The sequence below is a fragment of the Saccopteryx bilineata genome, chromosome 4, assembly GCF_036850765.1.
Source record: "Saccopteryx bilineata isolate mSacBil1 chromosome 4, mSacBil1_pri_phased_curated, whole genome shotgun sequence".
NCBI lineage: Eukaryota > Metazoa > Chordata > Mammalia > Chiroptera > Emballonuridae > Saccopteryx > Saccopteryx bilineata.
This window is the reverse complement of record NC_089493.1, coordinates 246528691-246535478: the sequence shown is the minus strand read 5'-3', so window position 1 is coordinate 246535478 and position 6788 is coordinate 246528691. Positions and strand designations below refer to the sequence as shown.

Below are 6788 nucleotides of genomic sequence, written 5' to 3'. Positions count from 1 at the left end.
AGATGCAGTAAAAGCATTTGATAAAATCAGCACCCATTCATGATCAAAACTCTCAGCAAAGTGGGAATACAGGGAACATACCTCAACATGATAAAAGCCATCTATGAGAAACCCACAGCCAACATCATACTCAATGGGCAAAAATTAAAAGCAATCCCCTTAAGATCAGGAACAAGGCAGGGGTGCCCCCTTTCACCACTCTTATTAACATAGTCCTGGAAGTCCTAGCCACAGCAATCAGACAAGAAGAAGAAATAAAAGGCATTCAAGTTGGAAAAGAAGAAGTAAAACTATCATTATTTGCAGATGATATGATATTGTATATAGAAAACCCTAAAGTCTCAGTCAAAAAACTACTGGACCTGATAAATGAATTCAGCAAAGTGGCAGGATATAAAATCAATACTCAGAAATCAGAGCATTTTTATACACCAACAATGAACAGTCAGAAAGAGAAATTAAGGAAAACAATCCCCTTCACTATTACAACCAAAAAAATAAAGTACCTAGGAGTAAACTTAACCAAGGAGACTAAAGACTTGTACTCGGAAAATTACAAAACATTGATAAAAGAAATCAAGGAAGATACAAACAAGTGGAAGCATATACCGTGCTCATGGTTAGGAAGAATAAACATCATTAAAATGTCTATATTACCCAAAGCAATCTATAAATTCAATGCAATACCAATTAAAATACCAATGACATACTTCAAAGATATAGAACACATATTCCAAAAATTTATATGGAACCAAAAGAGAACACGAATAGCCTCAGCAATCTTAAAAAAGAAGAATAAAGTGGAGGTATCACACTTCCTGATATCAAGTTATACTACAAGGCCATTGTACTCAAAACAGCCTGGTACTGGCATAAGAACAGGCATATAGATCAATGGAACAGAACAGAGAACCCAGAAATAAACCCACACCTTTATGGACAGCTGATATTTGACAAAGGAGGTAAGGAAATACAACGGAGTAAAGACAGCCTCTTTAACAAATGGTGTTGGGAAAATTGGACAGCTACCTGCAAAAAAATGAAACTAGATCACCAGCTTACACCACTCACAAAAATAAACTCAAAATGGATAAAAGACTTAAATGTAAGCCGTGAAACCATAAGCATCTTAGAAGAAAACATAGGCAGTAAGCTCTCTGACATCTCTCGCAGCAATATATTTGCTGATTTATCTCCACGGGGAAGTGAAATAAAAGACAGGATAAACAAATGGGACTATATCAAACTAAAAAGCTTTTGCACAGCTAAAGACAATAAGAACAGAATAAAAAGACAAACTACACAATGGGAGAATATATTTGACATTGCGTCTGATAAGGGGTTAATAACCAAAATTTGTAAAGAACTTGTAAATCTCAACACCAGGAAGACAAACAATCCAATCAAAAATGGGCAAAAGAAATGAATAGACACTTCTCCAAAGAGGACATACAGATGGCCAATAGGCATATGAAAAAATGCTCAACATCACTAATCATTAGAGAAATGCAAATTAAAACCACAATGAGATATCACCTCACACCAGTCAGAATGGCGCTCATCAACAAAACAACACAGAATAAGTGCTGGCGAGGATGTGGAGAAAAGGGAACCCTCCTGCACTGCTGGTGGGAACAGAGACTGGTGCAGCCACTGTGGAAAACAGTATGGAGATTCCTCAAAAAACTGAAAATCGAACTGCTTTTTGACCCAGCTCTCCCACTTTTAGGAATATACCCCAAGAACACCATAGAATGGCTGGATAAGGAGAAAGGCACCCCCATGTTTATGGCAGCATTGTTCACAATAGTGAAGATCTGGAAACAGCCCAAGTGTCCGTCAGAGGACGAGTGGATTAAAAAGCTTTGGTACATATATACTATGGAATACTACTCAGCCATAAGAAATGATGACATCAGATCATTTACAATAACATGGATGGACCTTGATAACATTATACTGAGTGAAATAAGTAAATCAGAAAAAACTAAGAACTATATGAATCTATACATAGAAGGGACATAAAAATGAGACTCAGAGACATGAAAAAGAATGTGATGGTAATGGGGGTAGGGGGTAGGGAAGGGGGGATGGGGCAAGAAGGAGAGAGGGGGTGGGGGGGGAGGGGAAGGGCACAAAGTAAACCAGAAAGAAGGTGACGGAAGACAATTTGACTTTGGGTGAGGGGTATACAGCATAATCAAATGTCAAAATAATCTGGAGATGTTTTCTCTCAGCATATGTACCATGATTTATCAATGTCACTGCATTAAATTTAATAAAATAAAAGATTTTGAAGCCAGAGATAGGTGGTGATTACACAACACTGTGAATGTACTAACTACTACACTTTAAAATGTTTATTTATACATTATGTGAATTTCACCTCGATTGAAAAAAAAAATCAGTCTATCACAGCTATGGCTCTTATCTTTTTTACCAGGACACCATACTAATATACATTTAAAAAAGTAATAATAGAGCCATTTGTTCTGAGTCACTGAGGATTAAACCCGTCACCCTGACTCATCTCAGGGGGCAGAGGCTTTGCTGGTAATTGAGAACATCCTGCACGATCATCTGCCACAGTCTCTTCTGAACGGCAGATCCACCAAAAAGGAATGTCATTGCTCAAGAGGTCTACAGACCAGGATGACGTTTTTAACATAAGCAAATGTCTAAAATGTTTATCTCAAAATATTTACTGTTAATAGTGGGGGTGGTTGTTTCTATTGTAAGGATTTATTTGAAAATCACCTTTGATGTGACTTTTCCTTACTGCTATTTGACTTTGAGGAACTTGAACTCAGTCTAGTAGAGCCAGCTCTTTTTCACATCATCGGTATTCCAGTCCCAGACCTCCCAGAGGGTATACCTGTGATTATTATTGCCTCATGTCACATATATTATTGTATTTTGGTTTATTAAATCAGAAACAATTTTAATGCTAGGTCTGTCCATGGAATCACAGTCTATATGTTTTGGTTTAATTTTTTAATTATTCTCACATATTCTGATTCATTCTTGAAGATTTGCAGAGCATGGCGTGAGCCTTTATATGTCCATTTACAGCTTGCACAGTACTAGGCAAGTAATTGTTTCTTAATAAAAATAATAACTAATTATTAACAGATTTGCTTCCATAAGCAGTAATAATAATTTCATGTTACTTACCTAAATTCTAATTCTTTCAAATTCCTAAGTGTGATTTCACAAGCCCTTTTCAGAGAAAATGCTTCGAGACAAATTAAAAAAATGTGATGAGTTTTACACTAAAGTATAGGTATCTTGGATTTAACATCTTTGTGGCAATTTTCGTCTAGATGTAAAATGAGACCCTAATTTTGAAAGGAGTCAGATAATTTTCCTTGAGAAACCTTTAAATTGTGTTCAAGTTTGAACACAGAGAAATCCTATTGAATTTCTCTTAGATGTATGCAAATAAAGAACTAATTTCCAGAGATATAGCTGATTATTTCTTAAAAAGGAAAAGTTCATGTCCGAGACCACTGCTTCCTCCTTCAATTTTAATAGGATTATATCTGGGACACATGGCTGGACCACATTTCCCAGACTCTCTTAAGTTAGATGGGTTATTTGACTTAGTTTTCTCCGAAGGAATTCAAGGGCAAATGATGTACACCACTTCTGGACAGGGCTTTAAAGAGTGAATGCACTTTTTAGCTGGTTGCAAGTTTTGTTTTTTTTGTTGTTGTTTTTTTTTTGTATTTTTCTGAAGCTGGGAACGGGGAGAGACAGTCAGACAGACTCCCGCATGCGCCCGACCGGGATCCACCCGGCACGCCCACCAGGGGCGATGCTCTGCCCACCAGGGGGCGATGCTTTGCCCCTCCGGGGCGTCGCTCTGCCGTGACCAGAGCCACTCTAGTGCCTGGGGCAGAGGCCAAGGAGCCATCCCCAGCACCTGGGCCATCTTTGCTCCAATGGAGCCTTGGCTGCGGGAGGGGAAGAGAGAGACAGAGAGGAAGGAGGGGGTGTGGGTGGAGAAGCAAATGGGCGTTTCTTCTATGTGCCCTGGCCGGGAATCGAACCTGGGTTCCCCCGCATGCCAGGCCAACGCTCTACCACTGAGCCAACCGGCCAGGGCCGGTTGCAAGTTTTTTTATTTGTTCCTTTCTTTTGGGTTGGGTACAATGAACTTTACTGATGTTACATGACAAGGTAGGGCTTCTTCTCCCTCTCTTCTTCTTCAGGAGGTCTGGGATGGAAACCATGGAGGTAAACAGGAGATAGTGCATTTGAGGAATCTATTTGGGGCAAGGAATCCCCAGTGGCCAAGGACCTCTTTTCTTCTCAGTGTGGATGGTGGTCCAGGGGGCTCTTACTTCTTGGAATCTACATGGGCTATAAGGTCCATCATCCTCTTGCTGTAGCTAAATTCATTGTCATACTAGAAAACGAGCTTAACAAAGTGGTTATTGAGGACAATGCCAGCCCTAACATTGAAGGTAGAGAAGTAGGTGCCACCGTTAAAGTCACAAGAGACAATCTGGTCCTCAGTGTAACCCAGAATGCCCTAATGCCTGCTTCATTAACCGCTTGATGTCATCATATTTCACAGTTTTCTCCAGGTGGCAGTTCAGATCCACAACCAACACAATGGGGGTGAGGACACAGAAGGCCATGCCAGTGAGCTTCCCATTTAGCTTAGGGATGAACTTGCCCACAGCCTTGGCAGCACCAGTAGAACCAGGGATGATGTTCTGGGCAGCCCCTTGGCCATAATGCTCACCAGAGGGGACATCCATGGTCTTCTAGGTGGCAGTAATGACAAGGACTGATGTCATGAGTCCCTCCACATAGCCAAAGTTGTTATGGATGACCTTGGCCAGGGGGGCCAAGCAGTTTGTGGTGCAGGAGGCATTGCTGACAATCTTGAGGGAGTTGTCATACTTGTCATTGTTCACACCCATCACAAACATGAGGGCATCTGCAGAAGGGGCAGAGATAATGACCTTCTTGGCTACACCCTTCACATGAGCCCTAGCCTTCTCCAAGGCAGTGAAGCCACCCATGGACTCCAAAACATATTCAACACCAGCATCATCCCATTTGATTTTTTTTTTTTTTTTTTACAGAGACAGAGAGTCAGAGAGTGGGATAGATAGGGACAGACAGACAGGAACGGAGAGAGATGAGAAGCATCAATCATTAGTTTTTTGTTGCAACACTTTAGTTGTTCATTGACTGCATTCTCATATGTGCCTTGAATGCAGGCCTTCAGCAGACCGAGTAACCCCTTGCTCAAGCCAGTGACCTTGGGTCCAACATGGTGAGCTTTGCTCAAACCAGATGAGCCCACGCTCAAGCTGACAACCTGGGAGTCTCGAACCTGGGTCCTCCGCATCCCAGTCTGACACTCTATCCACTGCATCACCACCTGGTCAGGCCCATCCAATTTTATTTTGATGAGATCTCGCTCCTAGAAGATGAAGATGGATCTTCCATTGATGACAAGCTTCCTGTTCTTAGCCTAGACTATGTCTTTGAATTGGCCATGAGTAGAATCATACTGCAACATGTAGATCATGTAGTTGAGGTAAATGACGGGGTCATCAATGGTGACAATACTCACTTTGTGAGAGTTAAAAAGCCACTTTGGTGACCAGGCACCCAACATGGAAAATCTATTCATTCTGACACCTTCACTATCATGTCTCAGGGTTGTGGCTGGCACTGCGCATGAGGATGCCTGTCTGTCCAACAGGTGGAGCAGAGAGCCTAATCCGAAGTGTTAATCAGCAGACGGCAATGGCAAAAGTTGAAAGAAACCTAGATTACTAAATCATTGTATGGAAAAAGCCACCTACTAACCACCAACACCAGCCTTGGCTATGAGCAAGATCAAACTTCTGTTGTGTGTTAGCTCTCATACGTGTGAGGATTTATTTGTTAGAGCAGCTTGCTTATACATATTTTATTTTTTATTTTTATTGATTGATTTAGCCAGAGAGAAAGAGAAAGTGAGAGACAGGAATACTGATCCATTCCTGTATGTGCCCTAATCAGGGATGAAACCAGCAACCTTTGCACTTTGGGCCAATTCTCTAACCAACTAAGCTATCCGGCCAGGGCTTAGCTTAGGTTTCTTAAAAGAGCTAAGAAATAATAACAGCAGAGATGAAAGCGTTACAGCAATTGGGACAGACCTAAAACCTTGGGCCTGCAAGCCATTAAAAAATACCACCAAGGGATATAAAAGTTAGACTAAGAGACATTGATAAGAGTGTGGTGGTTACGGGGGGGAGGGGGGAGAGGGAGAGGGAAAGGGGGAGGGGGAGGGGCACAAAGAAAACTAGACAGAAGGTGACAGAGGACAATCTGACTTTGGGTGATGGGTATGCAACATAATTGAACGACAAGATAACCTGGACATGTTATCTTTGAATATATGTATCCTGATTTATTGATGTCGCCCCATTAAAAAAATAAAATTATTAAAAAAAATACCACCAAATAAAAAAAATCACAACTCTATGCTTTACTCAAGCAGTAATAAGGAACTCTCAGTTCAGGAGTCATCCTGTTAGCAACAATGTGGAGGACCGGGCTTCTTCAGGCTTAACTTACTTGCCATGCCAAAGCAAATGTAGTTAGTGTTTCATTGCAGAGAGCTGAAGTGTTTTCAACTTTGACTAAGTAAACATTGTAAAACAGAGCATGATGTTCTTGTTAACTTAAAAGTATTGATTTTCTTTCCAAGCATCATTCCAAAGCACCTAAGTATTATTTTATGTTAACCTAACAGGAATAGATATGCAAAAACA

At 40.8% G+C, this 6788-nt stretch overlaps 1 pseudogene; it reads right to left on the bottom strand.

The window, feature by feature from the left end:
• Positions 1 to 4342: 4342 nt before the first annotated feature.
• On the bottom strand, positions 4343 to 5551 carry LOC136336323 (glyceraldehyde-3-phosphate dehydrogenase-like; annotated as a pseudogene).
• Between the last annotated feature and the right edge of the window lie 1237 nt (positions 5552 to 6788).